At 49.1% G+C, this 16,380-nt stretch overlaps 1 pseudogene; it reads right to left on the reverse strand.

The window, feature by feature from the left end:
- Positions 1 to 2,321: 2,321 nt before the first annotated feature.
- Positions 2,322 to 3,941, reverse strand: LOC147702347 (18S ribosomal RNA; annotated as a pseudogene).
- Between the last annotated feature and the right edge of the window lie 12,439 nt (positions 3,942 to 16,380).

Consider the following 16,380-nt stretch of genomic DNA (forward strand, 5'->3'; position numbering starts at 1 on the left):
CAAGAGATAGAGTTTATTCAAGTTACTTGACCTGCAGGACTAATAACATTTTTATTATTTTTCGAGGCGATTAGAGGACAGAGCCCAAGGCGGGAGCACCCGCCCAGAGCTTCTGAATTCGGCCATGCAAGGGAAGCCTCCCCGAGTCTGTGGGACCCAATACCCGATGCTTGGACACGTGGCAGGCTGCAGAATTGGGGCTCCCACACCATGGCCTGCCCAATCCCTGGCCCGGGGCCTGGTCTGTGGTTCTGAACCCAGTCAATCAGTGGAAACCTCCCTGGGCCTGCTGGTCCTGGGTCCCTTAAGACTTGGCAGGCTAAAGGATGGAGCCCTGGACCGGGTTACCCACCCCATTCCCCAGCTGGGAAACCGTTCATATCCTTTGAACTCAGCCACACAGGGGCAGCATCCCCTTTATGATACCATGAGCCAGGGAAGGGAGCCCAGTGCCTGGGTGGGCTTGCGGCACCAGGCTTGATGACTCCCCTTCCTATCCTCCCTGTAGCTCAAAAGCATTGAACAGGGCCGCAGTCAGGTGTTTCCTACCAAGAAGCCCACAATCACCAAGTCTACTTTGCCAGGTCTGTTGGATCTTTGCAGTAAGGTAAGCCATGTGCCGGGCCTGTTAACTGTACCTCCTGGATTGTGCCAGTCATCGACAGTCGCTGCCATTTGAGACCGGCCCCAGACATCTGCTGAGGGCTTCTCTGGGCTTTCATGGACTTGTGGCCCAGCTCGGCACCCTGGAGGGCTGGGCCTTCATGCAGGGCTGGTCTCTGCTCTTTAACCCAAACCCAGTGGGGGGGCAAGAGAGCCAACGTGCCCTAGGTACTGACTGTTACCACTACACCATGGGCTCAGGGTGCTGCCTTGTGTGTTCTTTCTTGGAGCCTGGGCCTGAGGAGCCAAGGAGGGATACGCCCTGCCCACCCCATGCTCTCTCCCCACAGGCCTGAACAGGAAGCCCATTTTCCACCCATGAAGAGAGGGGAGTATGGACATCTGGGGGAGACTAAAGTGAGAGTTAGCCCCACAGATAACCCACAGACCATCTGGTTTCTCAGCCTACCAGGCCTTCTAGTCACCAGCCCAGTAACCAGATGGCCCGGAATGACCCAGGAATCAAAATGGCCCCGGATGACCAGAAGCACCTGGGCCCCAAGCTCCGGAAACACAGCGGTCTGCAGAGGACAAGAGTGGCGGTGCACTCTGAGGCCAGCTCCAGCCATCTGGTTGCCCTGCTAACCGGCAAGAGATTGTACCCCTGACCCTGCACCCAGCAAGCAGGGTGGGAGAGACAGGCCGCTTGCCGGGTGGCACTTGGTTGAGGCAGCCTTCCTTGGGTCTGCAAACCCTCTATGTCCCTCCCGACAGCCTTTATAGCAGAGAGACTCCCTGGTGTGGTGGGGCGGCAGGCACCCACGGAAAGAGACAAAAGCTTTGCTCAGAGGATGATTTTCAATAGATTGCAGTAAGGTAGCTGCTTTGCTACTTAAGAAACCCTGACCCAGAATCAGATTGACTATAAATGATTTAGCACCAGGTGCCTCATGAGTTTGTGGTGCACTAAAGGTAATGAAGGGGGTCCCTTACATCTGCGCTCCTGTACCCAAGCTAGTTGCTTTACACACAGGCCCAAGCGGCTGGCTATCCAAAGCCAACCGAGGCTCCACAGCACTGTGGTATCGTTATAGTTTAGGGGGATTCTGACTTAAAGGCATCCAACAAATCTGCACTGTGCTCAACCCCTCCAGTGTAGGGAGCCTCTGGCTTGGGTGGGGACCCAAGCCTTGTCGTGAGCTGGGTGGTAGCCCACCCCTTGACGCGGTCAGAGGTGCCAGAAGGGAGGAGCTGAGTGGCTCCCCTTCCCACATGCCCCCGCTGAGAGTAGCCAATGGTCCCCTTGCGGCCCTTGTTCCTTCTCACCCATGATGCCCTGCTACATGAGAGGGGCTGAGATTGGGCACAAGAGAGCCTGGGGTGGCAGGTCCAATGTGGGTGGTTCCAGCCTAGGGACGCACTGCCATTTGGTTCACCCTGGGGGGGGTCATGCTGGGGGAGTATGAGTTCCATCTCGGGAGCGCATTCCATGATGTCATTCTCGGAGTAGCCAGGGCTGCCTCTGTTCACATGCATGAGTCGAGTCATGGCAGGTGGATGAGCCCGCCTTGCAACCGGTCCTTGCCTAAGTGCCCTGCATGCCGCAGACAATTGAGTGCAAGGAGAGCATTGGCCCTCTGCATACAGTGTGTTTTCCATCTGGGAGGTGGCTGAGGGTTTCGGGCTGGCACCGTCAATCACTTGGGCTGCTCTGCCGTTAATGATCCTTCTGCAGGTTCCCCTCCAGAAACCTACTCATACATGTGAAGTAGTTGCAGTCCCCAATCCCTATCATGAACGGGGTGCAGCCGGTTACCTGCACCTGTTAGCGAAGGGTAGCACGCATTCAGCACTGGGCACAAAAGGGCATCACAGACCTGGTATTGCTCAACCTCGTGTGACAGAACACCACATGTCCCTCTAAGAAGTTGGATGCCGACTGCTGGGAGTCGAGTAGCTAATTATCATGATCAAGTCTTGTTTGTTATTGAAATTAACCAGAAAAACTGCTCCACCATCTTAGTACGGCCATGCACCACCAGCCACAGAATCGAGAAAGAACTATCAATCTGTCAAGCATTTCTGTGTCCTGGCATTCCTGAGGCCTTATTTATGAAGGCCTTGCGCCACCGGTGCGTCACTTTTTCCCATGTTAAATGTGACGCACCGGCGGCGCAAGGCCTTCATAAATAAGGCCCCTGGTGTTCTACCATCGAATTCCTTTAAGTTTCATCTTAGCAACCATACTCCCCATAAACCCACAGACTTTGACGGAAGTTGCTCAGCAGATAATAGGAATAACACCACCAGATTGCTAGTCAGCATTGTTTATGGTCAAAATTATGATAGTATCTGATCATCTTCGAACCTCTGACTTTTGTTCGATGATAAATGAAAACATTCTTGGCAAATGCTTTTGGTTTAGTTTGTCTTACGATGGTCCAAGAATTTCTCCTCCAGTGGCTCAATACAATGCCTCTGGCCATCCCTCTTAATTATAAACCCAGTCCAAAAAGCCAACAAAATAGAACCGGAGTCCTATTCAATTATTCCTGGCTGAAGTATTCAGGCGATCGGCTTGCTTTGAACATTAAAATGTTTTCAAAGTAAATGCACAGTCAAAAGCATGAAGCGGGTGTCAAAGGGCTGGAGGTAGGACAGGTTGTAACTCCCCTCGCGGTGGACCGCTAGCTCGATCCCAAGATCCAACATTAAGCTTTTTAACCTCAGCCACTTTAATATACACTATTGGAATTGAAATTACACCAGCTGCTGGCACTAGATTTGTCCTTCATTGGATCCTTGTTAAAGTCTTTAAAGTGTACTCATTCCAATGACAGGGCCTCAAAAGAGTCCTGTATTGTTATTTTTTGTCACTCCCTCAATGAGTCAGAAGTGGGTAATTTGCGCGCCTGCTGCCTTCCTTGGACTTGGTAGCCATTTTTTAATCTCCCTCTCTGGAATCGAACCCATATTCCCTGTTACCCGTGGTCACCATGATAGGCACAGAAACTACCAATGAATGTTGTTAGGGCAGACATTTGAATGTGTCGTCACCGTCACTGAGACGTGCAATTGGCTCAACTTATCTCGAGTCACCAAAGCGGCTAGATGAGCCCAGATTGTTCTTGGTCTGATAAATGCATGCTTCCCAGGAGGTCAGGAATGTTTTTGCACAAGAATTGCATCAGTTATTCAAGTAATGGATGGAGTGATCAAAGGAAACATAACTGATTTAATGAGGCATTTGCAGTTTCCCTATACTGGCCGTGTGTACTAGCATGTGCATGGCTTAATCTTTGAGACAAGCATATACCACTGGCAGGATCAACCAGGTAGCTGCACCTCCTGGCTGGGTTGCTTGGAGCCGTGTGCCCAACCCGGACTGACCTTCACCCACCTCGGGAGCCTGCTGGGGAAGCCCGCCCATCTGGGAGGTGGGGGACTTGCAGGGGGGACAGGTGCAGTCGCACAGGCAGCGGCCGGCCACGTCTTCACAGAAGGGAGAGGCTGGCCTGAGCGAGATGCTTGTGTGCCTGCCTGGGCAGTGGAGATGCTCCATGGAACATTGTTCCATGCTGCTGCGGAAATGCAGTAGGCGGAGGAGGGCAACAGCATGGCACAAGGGGCCCAGACCACCAGAAAGCATTCGGTACCTGGTGCCACCCAACCTCTTCCATTCAGGTCAGAGCACTGGCCTTAACTCTGCAGGATATGTCGGATTGTCCCTGAAGGGGTGAAAGCTCTTTGCTTGAAACAGCAGCCAAGGCTGGCAGAGCAGTCCATTCTTAAATGGACCAACTGTGCCCAATCAATTCTGATATATCAGGTGTTCCGGACCCTCCCTATGCAAACCACTCCGTGTGGGGATGTCGCTTCCCTGCCAGCTCTTGGGAAAGGCGGGCATGAATGAAAGATCCATCAGGAAGGGCTGGGAGGCAGATGTGGACCCGGGCCCCAGGGGGCACCCTCGGGCCAACCCACACCATGGCAGCACCTGGCTGAGGACCGCTGGACCACAAGGGAGTCCAGAGTACTTTGTCTCTAATAATCCAGAGGAAGGCTATCCCCTTTTCTTGTAATCTGTGCACACCTTGTGACAGAGGGGACCACCAGTGCTAATGCACGCAACCTCCTGGATCCCTGTCTGGGTTCGAGGAAGCAAATGAGCCCTCATCTGGACTTCCAGGTCAACTCGGCCATCTGGACACTGCCTGGAAAGCATGGCATGTGACCAGATGGCTGGGCTCTGAGGATGACCATCTGGTCACGTTGTGCTTTAATGAAAGGGCTTCTGCTTGTCTTTGGACGTGACAGAGACCCTGCGGTCCTGGTGCACAGAGACCCAGCTGGGCCTCAGTCACTGGGCTGCAAGGGGGGCCCTGATGGAGCTCTGACCCTGGGCCTGCGGGCAATTGACCATGCAGATGAATCGGGGGAGGCCTCCTGGGGCCCGTTTCACGTCTGTCCCAGGCCCTTGGTGGTGCGGCAGGTGAGGCCCCGCACCTGATTGGAGCTCCTTTAACTGGCTGCGCAGGGGAGGCCTCCCCAGACCTGTGGGACCCCATCCAGAGTGCTTTGTTTGCCACATGGCAGGCCTGAGGATGGAGCCCAGGACGGGAGCACCCAGTCCAGGGCCTACCAGGACCCGATCAAACCTTCTGAACCCAGCCAAGCACGAGAAGCCTCCCCATACCTGATGGTCCCCGGTCCCTGGCCCTTGGCAATGCAGCAGACTGCCACTGCCCCGAGGTGCAGTGGGGCCTGGGGCCCATTCAGAGCTCCTAAACCTGGTCACCCAGGGGAGGCCTCCCTGTCGGAGCTTCTAAACCCGGTCATGCAGGGAAGGCTTTCCTGAGCCAGCTGGATCCTGTCCTGGGGGCTTGGCCATGCCGCGGACTGAAGGATGGAGCATAGGATGGGAGTTCCTGTAGTGTGGTAATGGACCACTCTCTGCGTGCATGTTAAGTTAGCACAACTTATTAGGAGTTTAAATGCCATTTTCCCTTTTTCTGCTTTTTGCACACAACACTGCGGAGCTGTTTTTGCAGAGTTAGCTTTCACAAAGGTCTACACATGGGAAAGGGTTTGTTTTTCGACATCTCTAGACATACATTGTGCCCCCACTCTGTACAGTGAGTACTGAGCCGCCAAGGTTATCATAACGTGCGAGCCTGTTTATCGGCGTGTCCGTGTAACACATTCTAGACAATTTGACAGCTGCAAGCCGAGTAGGATTCTGGCGCCTTTATCATAGCACACTTGCCAGAATTGAACACACTTGGAAGATTCCAGGCATGCAGAGAGACTAACCGATCCTGATGCAATTTACACTTACTGAGTGGACAGGTAAATGGGGTCCCACTAAGAAAACTCAAGAGACCTTCTATAGTTTTATAATACATAGTTCCTAGATAGGGAGGGTGCTTCAAATAGGCGCTTTCATCACCTGTTTGCACTATCATTGTAATATGATTCCTCCTTTTGTACTTTATTGAATTGTAACCATGCTCACCGTAATATTCTTGATCATATGTATGCTTATGTTGAATAAAATACTGCGCTTGAGATCACATTGTTAAAATAAACATTTTAACCTTACCATGCCTCTATTTTACTCCTGTTGTAGACTGGTATGAACGCATAACAAAAGAGTGTTCTCACTTCCCACCATTCCTGAGATGGTCCTAAGTCGCATGTTCTAGGTTGTCTAATCATTGGTTTCTTTGCTATAGGACAAAGAGCTAATGTGACACTGATTGCTAGTCTGGTTGTGGATTTTGGGTACTAAGGTGAGTTTTGGCACACCATAATTCACTGAGGTCCTAGGTCTCTATGCACAGTTCTGTGTCTGAGAAGAATCCCTGTAACATGGCGCCGCCAACGAGTGTGGTCTTATTGTGAGACACTTGAGTAGGGTTTATATCAGTCTACGACCCCCTCACTATCGTTTCCGGTTGACGGTAGTGACGGATAAAAACCTACCTATATTTTCATAGGTTATTTCAAGCTTGATACTTCTCAAAGGTTTCCTCTTTGAATTACTACCCAGTTGTGCGTTGTAGTATTGTGTTATATTTACTCTATTACTGTTTCGATATGGCTGTGGTTGATATCCCGGCACACAGTTGTGTAGCTGTGCATAATCATTTGCAGGAATACCTCATTTCTCTAGTGGGACAGGCGGTGGTTTTTGTGCTTTCTGCAAACATGGCATAAATTGATACTTGTATAGCGCACTACTCACCCGCAAGGGTCTCAAGGCGCTTGTACGAATACCGCTGTGGAACCCATCCTGGCTTTCTCTGTGAGATGTCCACTCCTGGGCACCCCCAAGGTGGAGGCCAGGCATCCTTAGCGTTGTGGGGGCCATTGTGGAGATTAAGCAAGCTATTGCCCAGAGTTGCAGAGTGGGACTCCATGATTGGAATAGGCACCGAGGCGAGAATTATCCGGCCCGTGGAATTTTGAGCCCAAGACCCGCCGAGGCGGGGAATTGAACCCTGGTCCCGGGCTAGACCTCTGCATCAAGGTCTGCGGCTCTAATCATTGAGCCACACTTCTCCCGCATACCCATTTGAGTTGCATTACTCATGGGTCACATTTCCGCGGTGGATGCTAATTCTGGTGTTTTTCACACTTACAACCCCGCTGATGCTCCTGCAGTGTACTCTCCATATCGGACAGTAGAAATTCTGATTTCTGTTTGGCTGCATGCCGTTTGGTTTAATGGCATCCTCCCATACGTTGTTACAGTGGTCAGACAAGGCCCGTTGTCCATTCAAGGCGCTACTTGGCCTGTGTTAGCTGCTTACACCTCGCATCCTCAGGCGGGTGCTTTGACAGCCCTACAATTGAGACCCTTATATGCCTCCTCGGTGGCAGTTATTAGGGGCCTGGTTCATTACATTACTCGCAACCTCCCGGGTTGGGTCCAGGGTGGTGCCGCGCATCGAGTTGGCGGTGGCGGACTCAAACTCAGTCCCATCATGGTTAATGCGGTCATGGGCAAGCGTCCCAGGATAAGGAAGAAATGCCTTTTGGGCTTGCCGAGAAATTTGACCAACTGGTAGATGTGTTCCCAAATACTAGTCCTGTTGAGAAACACAGGATTCTCACTGTGAGTTTGCAGAAAGACTTAGTGCCTGACGTAACTGAGTGTACAACTTGGGGGGTGATTTTTGCGGCAGTCTAAACTAGGTTCTTTGGCACCCCGTCAATGACTGTCTTGCTCACTGTGATCTAGCGTGTTTAGGATGAGCATGGACCAGAGGCGCCCGTGGAGTTGGGAATGTGACTCGTGGGAGCTTTTGATATGGTACGTGATCTCGTGGGAAACAACCTTTAAAACGCAACTTTTACAATGCACTACCATTACAACAAAACTTTTACAATGCAACATCCATTACAACGCATGCCATTACAACGCAACCGTTACAACGCATGACACTACAACGCATACCACTGCAACGCATGCCATTACAACTCAGTCATTACAACGCATACCATTATAACGCATAGCATAACAACACATAGTACCCTTACACTATCCAACACTTACCCTACTGTTGCACCCCCTGGAGTTAGAATAGTAACAAAAAACAGGGAAAGCAGCAGCAGCACAAACAGGGTTCTCGTCCCGCTTCACCTACACCTGCCCCTGTTGAGCGTAAATATGATTTGCTCAACCACAGTACTATTAAGTCACCTGATAGGTTTCAGGTTCCTGAAAAACGTTCTCCTCACTCTTTGCAGGAAACATCGGTAACAGCCAAAGGTGGAGGAGGTGGCGGAAAGAGGTCAAGGTGCCCAACAGAGCCAGGAGCAGCCTTGTAAGGCTGGCGGAAGAGGCAAGCAAAACGAGTCACTGCGACAAAGACCCCAGTTTCAAAAGAAGAAAGTTGCTGTTGTAACAGCGAAATATGCCACAGATAGTGAGAACGCTGCTTCGGAATCTGTCATGGGCTCTGACCCTGCTGTACAGCGCGGCGGAGATTACCATCGTTCGAGAAGCACTGCGTCCACTACTGAAGGGGACAGCGATTGACACGCACCTTCAGTGTAGTGGAAACAGCTGACACTAGAGTGGCTCCCCTGAAAGACTTTATGAAATTGTCCTTGTAATTGAAGGTGACATAGAACGTACCATTGAGAGGTTCTTTGGGGAAATTCTAACGACTACTTATGATATTTTGTTGGCGGAGGTCGACTGGCCCCCACCTTTTGTCTTGGCTGCTCCGCAAGGGGAGGAGGTGATCCTCCCCGCTTTTACGCACACTAAGCCGAAGGAGAAGGCACTGCAGTTTGCAGAATATTGGGCTAAGGCACTTGCGCCTGTGTTGTATGGTACTCACTGTGGATGGGACAAATTTTCCCCTTGACATGAGATCCTTTTGCGGTCAATGCCACAGCCACAACCCCAATACCCCATACCGCGTGAGACAAAAGCCCCTGTGGCCTAAATCCTTGTACAATTGGAATATCAAGGTGTAATTGAAACGTCTTTGCTCTGATGAGCAACCCACTTTTTACTGCAACCAAGCCAGATGGCTCTTACCGTTTAGTATTGGATTACCGCCACTTGAACTCACATTGTCATACGTGTGCGCTGCAGAACACTCACAGCTTTGTTCAAAACCATGCTTGACATTTCCAATGGCTTCTTTGCCCATAACTTGTCCCCCCTTAGTAGTCAGTGGACGAGTTTTACCTGTGGCAGCAAAGAACGCCAACTTCTTCGTTTGGCCATGGGCTACAAGAACAGTCCATGCGTTTATGCTGCCCGAATAGTCTCTCTGCTTGAGAGGCTTGAGGCAGATGCATGTTCGTATGTGGATGACATTTATCTCACAGACGACGAATTATGGCCGCATCTGTGCTGTGTTGACCGCATAATTTGCCATTTTGCTGACTTTGGTTATAAATTCAACTTTGCAAAATCACATATTGCAGAGTACACAGTGTTGTTCTTGCCCTATGAGCTCAACAAGGAAGGTAGAGGCTTGGTTCCTCACTGCACCCTTTTGCGTGCTCCCATAACCCTGAAGAAGTTACAATCCTTACTGGGCTTTTTGAATTACAGACGTACGTACATTCCGGATTATGCCCAGAGTATCAAGTCGCTCTATGCATTGATACAACCTACTTTTTCCAAATCGTGCTGGCTGCCTGAACATTCAGCCATCTTGCAATCTTTGCAGGCTGACCTACTTGTATCTAAATTCTTGCTCGACTCGTGACAACCACACCAACCTGGTAAAAGAATCGTACCAGGGGCGGTGGGTTTCACGTACCTCACTTTTAATGAGGGAGACACAGTCCCTATTGCTTACAAGTCACACCTGTACACCTTGGCCGAGTTGCGGTTTTCAATGTGGAAAAAGTTTTGACAGCAGTGCAAATGGCGATTCTTAAGGAACGTGCACTGTCGCAGGGAAAACGCATTGTGGTTGTTTCTCCGGATCTTGCCTTGGAGGCAGTGTACCAAATTTCAAGGCTCTGCACCCTCGGTGGATACAATGGGCTACATACTTGACATCCCCGGAATGTAACTTTCATTTTCGATTCCTCTTTGCAGACTTAGGAGATTGTGAAGTATGAGTTTGTTCATCCTGCTCCTCTGACTATACGCCCACTTGAGGATTTTCATTGTATCATTTACACTGATGGGAGTGCGCAAGCGACTATGGGTTCTAGGCACACGTATTCCATGGCCTGTGCAATTGTGGATGGTATATGGTGGATGGTGAATTCAAGTCCGATGTCGTGCATACACAGACATTAGGGGACTGTACCGCCCAATCGGCAGAACTACATGCTCTGATGTTTGCGTTGGAGTACGCGGACCCCAGTGTGACTACTCTTATTGTGAGTGATTCTTACTGCAGTGTACAGTCTTTCAATGACAATCTACCCTTTTGGACTCAAAATGATTATCCTGACTCCAAAGATCGCACAATAAAACATAAAATGCAAGGGGGAGCTTGCTGAGGCGATAGAAACGTACTTTGAGACAAATACAGGCTCCGTGGACAGCTTTCAAACAATATGGGAGGCGTTTAAGGTTTGTGTTTGAGGCATAGCAATGACTAAACACTCAGGGGTCCTTAAAGCTATAAGAAAAAGATTAGGTGACTTGGAAAAGAAACTGGGGCAACTGGACAAGCGCCAGGTGACGGCCAATAGTAGTGAACTGGAGGAAGAAATTAAGGTATTGCTGACAGAATACCATGAGAATGAGGACTGGGAAGTTAAACACATGGGGAAATACGAGTCGGCGCACATGTTTGGTGAGAGCGACAGACCAGAATTGGTACTTGCGAGGGTGCTAAGTGAGAAACGGAGGAGAACACAAATCATGGCGGTAAAGTCAGAGGAGGGAGAGACCTTAACGGAAGAAGCTGACATAGCGAACCGGTTCTGACATTATTATGCAGAATTGTACACCTCAAGAGCTAGGGACCTAGATGAGGAGATACTAGACTACTTAGAACACATCGACCTCCCGTCACTCACAAACACGCATTGGGAATTCCTAATGCTTCCCATAGAGAAGGACGAGATAGTGGAGGCCCTGGCAGGCATCAGATCTGGGAGGCCTCACGGTGGGCTACTACAAGACGTTTATAGATCTTCTGTTACCGCACCTGACAGCCCTCTTTGACGACCTGTGCACAACGGGCTGCATGCCACCGACGATGCGTGAGGCAATCTTGGTGGCTATCCCTAAGCAGGGCAAGCCTCCAGAGGAGTGTAGCTCCTGAACGTGGACACTAAGATCTATGCCAAAATATTGGCTAATCGACTAGCACTCCTGGCTCCACAGCTTGTGGCCCCCGAACAGGCGGGATTTATTCAGAGTAGAAACCTTACATATAACATCCGCACGGTTTCGGGACAATGCAGCATGTAAAGCAGGACACTAAGGCAATTGCGGTATTCTTAGACATGGAGAAGGCTTTTGACTCCGTGGAGTGGCATTCATGAGGCAGGTACTAACGGGAATGGGAATAGGGTCGGTATTCTTGCAAATGATTGGCACCTTGTACAACAACCTCAGAGAGAGGGTTAGAGTGGGAAATTTAGTTACGGAACCCTTTGCCATAACCAGAGGGAATAGACAGGGCTGCCCACTGTCGCCCTTGCTGTATGCCCTAGTGGCGAGCCACTAGCTTGTGCGCTCCGAGGATATCATGGGAACGAGGGCATTGGCGTCCCTTCATATAAAATTGCAGTGTCCACTTATGCAGATGATACGCTGCTATTTGTCACCGACCCAGAGAATAACTTGCCAGCGGTACTTAGAGAAGTAGTACACTTTTGAGCACTCTCAGGTCTGAGAGTGAACTGGGCAAAGTCCATTGCTTTCCCTCTCATGCCAGCCACAAAGGAATTTGAGATGGAGTTCCCCCTGCAGTGGTCTGTGAATTACGTTAGATATCTGGGAATCCAACTGCATACGGACTCGGAGATAGTGCTCCGTGAGAACTATGGTGTGGCCATTAGCAGATTAAAAGATGAGGTTGAGGTCTGGTGTCGACTCCCGCTATCATTGATGGGGTGTATCTCAATTATGAAAATGGTGGTGCTGCCTAGGCTGCTGTTCTTGTTCATAAATATCCCCATGGTGCTACTGCAAGTCTTTTTTCAGGGGCTGAAGCAATCCATTCTTAAGCTTGCACGGGTCAAATGGCAGGTCCTCACACTACCGTACAGTATGGGAGGCCTGGGCGCTCCAGACTTTGAGCTGTATTACAGAGTCGCACAAGGGGCACATATGCACACCTGGAATAATGGAGACTTGTATTTCCACATGTTACAATGGAAAGATTATTTGCAGACCCTCTCCCCTTGGCAGCGACGATATTCAAACCGGTTGACCGTAGAACTGGGATAATAGATTCCATAACTACCACTGATCATGCATGGCACTGCCTGTTGCAGCAGCAGGGCGGAGCATTTCTATATTCTTCATCCATGCCGGTAGAGTGGACCCTATGGTTGACCCCTTGCAGAAACAAGGGAGTGATAAAGGCACTTCACAAATTTAACATTAGGACGGCAGGGGACATGTTCCAAGACAGGACGGTAAAGACGTGGGAACAGGTGAAGGGGACAGCCGGAACGGGTACCACATTACAGCAATTCCAAATCTACAGAGTGCACAGGGCCCTGACTGAACAGTTAGGTGATGACCTAGATGAGCCACCGGAGGTGCCAGAACTCTCCTATGTGAGTAAGGCAGACTCGCCGCGTCAGATGGTAACCAATATTTACAAAATTGCAATGTCCCATAGGGAGAACCGATACATAGCAGCAAGGCTTGCATGGCAAAGAGATCTGCAAGTTCAGATAGATGATGACATGTGGCGGTACTGCTGCACGAACACTAGAAGAATTTCGCTTCATGGTAAGCACCGGCTCATACATTTGAAGTATATTAATAGGGTATACTACGACCCCGGAGCATCTATGAAAGTACGGGTTACGGGAGGAAGCAATATGCGAGAGATGCCGTGCTCCAAGAGCCGACTTCCTACACTTGGTGTGGCTATGCCCGGGAACACGGGTAAACTGGGTAGACATTTTCAGGGAACTGAGTAGAATAGTTGAAGTGACGCTGGACCCGGACCCCGCGGTGGCACTCTTGGGATACTCCAAGAAGCTGCCTAATGTGATGCGCAGACTGGTGGACATGGGCATGCTCATAGCGAAACAGGTGGTGGCGCAGTACTGGATGAGGGGACTGATGCCTAAAATTAAGCGTTGGTCGCATGATGTGCTGTACTGCTGTACGCAGTCGGAAATCTATAATAAACTACTGCCGCCGCGTAGCCGGACCAAAAATTTCTGGGGTCTATTTGTTGCACAGATACATAGAGGGGAGGAGGAGTCTGAGTCCGTGAGGGAAAATGGTCAAGGTGAGGCTGGAACGCATCGTAGTGGTACACCCTGAGACACAGAGGGATTTAGAATGCAACATGGGGACACAGTGTGACTTGGGAGATTCTGCCTACTGATAAGGGCTACTGCGTAAAGAGTGTGATACGCCACCTGCCCCCTGCTGGGTTGTTGGCACTAATGCTGTGTATTTTTATTGGGTATGAGGAGTTCGGTTTTCGGCCCCCCAGCCCTGTTGTTGTGTATGTATGTATGCTTTTTATGACTTTGTGTTATAAAACCTAATAAAACAAATTTAAATAAATAAAAATAAAACAAAATGAGTTCGAGTGGCAGAGCTAAAAGAACGTCTCCCACTCGTGTTTGTACATCATACTCTGGGTCATCAGCGCGTTGGATTTCACACTGTTGGCAACTGTCTCACGGACGAGGCTGCGAAGACAGCAGTAGCAACATTTGCAGTGGCAGCGGTTACACGTTCCAAAAGTAGGATTGATGATGACATCTTGGCAGATATTGCCGCAACTGAGAAGGGAGGTAATTATCCTAAGTGTTTCCCTTCGAAGTACTCTTATCACTTAAGTCCTGATAAAGTTCCTTATGTGAGAATTAACGACGTTGGTGACAGACTGATTCCCAATGTGGACCGCAGACAGGTTTTGATTACAGCCGCCCACGCCGGGATGGCGTGTCAGCTACTGTATCTCTCCTACAGCAACGATGTTGGTGGTGGGGTTTGTACAAACAGACACGTGATTTTGTCCTTCAATGTGGCATTTGTCAGCAAATTAAACCTTCTTCTGCTGCACACCCGCCCCAAACTCAGTTGTTCATATCTAAAATGCCACTTGCGTGTGTTTATTTGGATCACTGCGGTCCTTTCTCCTCTGATACTGCGTATAAGTATATCTTAGTTGCAGGTGACTCTTGCACGCGCTTTGTCTGGGTGTGGCCTCAAAGGAGCGCTGATGCTAGAACTGTCGTAAGGGATTTGAGTGTCTTTGTGGGAATTTTTGCGTGTGGCACCTTCCATTCGGACCAGGGTCCAGCATTCGCCTCTAAAGCATACAAGGAGGCCATGGCTTCATTGGGGGTCCAAGTCAAATTTTCATCTCCATATAGGCCTGAGGGCAATACTGTTGTGGAGCGAATGAACCGGGATTTAAAGCAATCCTTGACAGCAAAGGTTTTAGGTGTGGGCAGAGAATGGCTTACCCACCTGAATAGCGTACAACATGCACTTAATATTCTCCCTAGAAGGTCTCTGGGTGGGCGGACCTCATACAAAATACTCCTTGGCATCAAGATGTTTGTTCAGGGCCTTGACGGTCTAGACATGGAGGCCGGAGCAGCATCCTTTGACGTAGATGAACATTCTAATGTTTTACAGAACCTACAACACCTGAGACAGTCTTGCAAAGGAACACTTGCCCTCAACGTCTGAAGCAGTGTTGCAGATTCCAGTAGTCGGCTGGCTACCCCAGGTTGGAGAACTAGTCCGAGAGAAGATCGACAACAAGAAATAATCTGGTCCTTCCTATTGAGCTCCAGTTGCCGTGCTTGGTGTGCAGGGTACAAGAACAGTCATGTTACTGTCTCTTCCTGGGCGAAAGGGGAACAGGTAGTTTTCAATTGACCATGTCAAACCACACAGGGTGGCCAATACTCTATAGTATGACGCCTGCGGCTACGTGTCCAGCAATGATGCAACACTCTGTTTTTTGGCCCCGGATCCTGCAATCAGGCCTGATGTTGCCATTGAAATGAGTCCACTTACCAAACCTAAATTGAATCTACCTGCTGGTCATCCTCTTAATGACACTGAATATACTTACCCAATTTGACTTGTCTATGCCTGATTTGGAGACCCATGTGGATAATCAATCCCGTTTTTCATTTGACACTGGCTCATCCACATCAAAGACTCCTTCAAAAGTTTCGATTTTTGCTACCTGGTTTAAAAAACATTTTTGATCCTGCCTTGGATTTACTTTTGGCTGGTGCTGATTGCAATTTCTTTGTTCATGTCCATAGGATTTGTGGTATATTTTTTTTGTTTTATCAATGGACACTATGTTGAAGAAAGAACATCAATTTGAGTGATTGATCAAACTTTGGCTCCCCTCTCCTCCGCACATCATGAAGAGGGACCAAACTTTTCTTAATATAATTGCTTGGCCCGTTTTAGATGGAATTGTGTGGGATGCTGTAAAATTCCAGATTCATGGTCCCACAGAGGTTATTAATGTTCCTAATGTACTCCGTGTGTCTATGGGGGATGTGGTTAAACAAAATATTCGCTCTGATTATTGGGATGTTAAAGCTGTGGAAGCTTTATTTACTAATTTGAAATATTATGCTGCCTTCGATGCTGAAGATTTATATTTAAAGTCTGCGAATTATGGTGATTTGTACTGTTACCAACATTTTGGCAAACACTTTCTGCATAAGACTAGCTCATTTAGGAGTATGGTTAATTTCACACAGAGGGAACACTGTCCCATGCCAGTGGAAGGCAGCTCAAAAACATTTGTGAAAAGGTTTCCTATTTTACTGATTTTGATCAATCCAACCCTAATGCATTTTATTTTAGATTGACTGTAGAGTCATTTTCCAAGGTTAGACTGACCCACACCAAATTACTTTACTCAAAGTCCTTTATTGACCAGTTGGCTGTTGGGGGCTATGAACTGTGGAGAGATACTATTGATCTTAAATCTGTTTGGGGTTCTAAAAGTTAGCAAGTGCAAGGCACTGAGGCTTTGCATCGTGCATGTCTCATCCCAAACCACATGTTGTTTCTGAATTATACTATTTCACAAACCAAATGCTTTGGATTGGCTACTTCTAAAACATTAAATGCTCCTTCATTTCCTG

Source organism: Lissotriton vulgaris, chromosome 7, assembly GCF_964263255.1.
Source record: "Lissotriton vulgaris chromosome 7, aLisVul1.2, whole genome shotgun sequence".
Lineage (NCBI taxonomy): Eukaryota > Metazoa > Chordata > Amphibia > Caudata > Salamandridae > Lissotriton > Lissotriton vulgaris.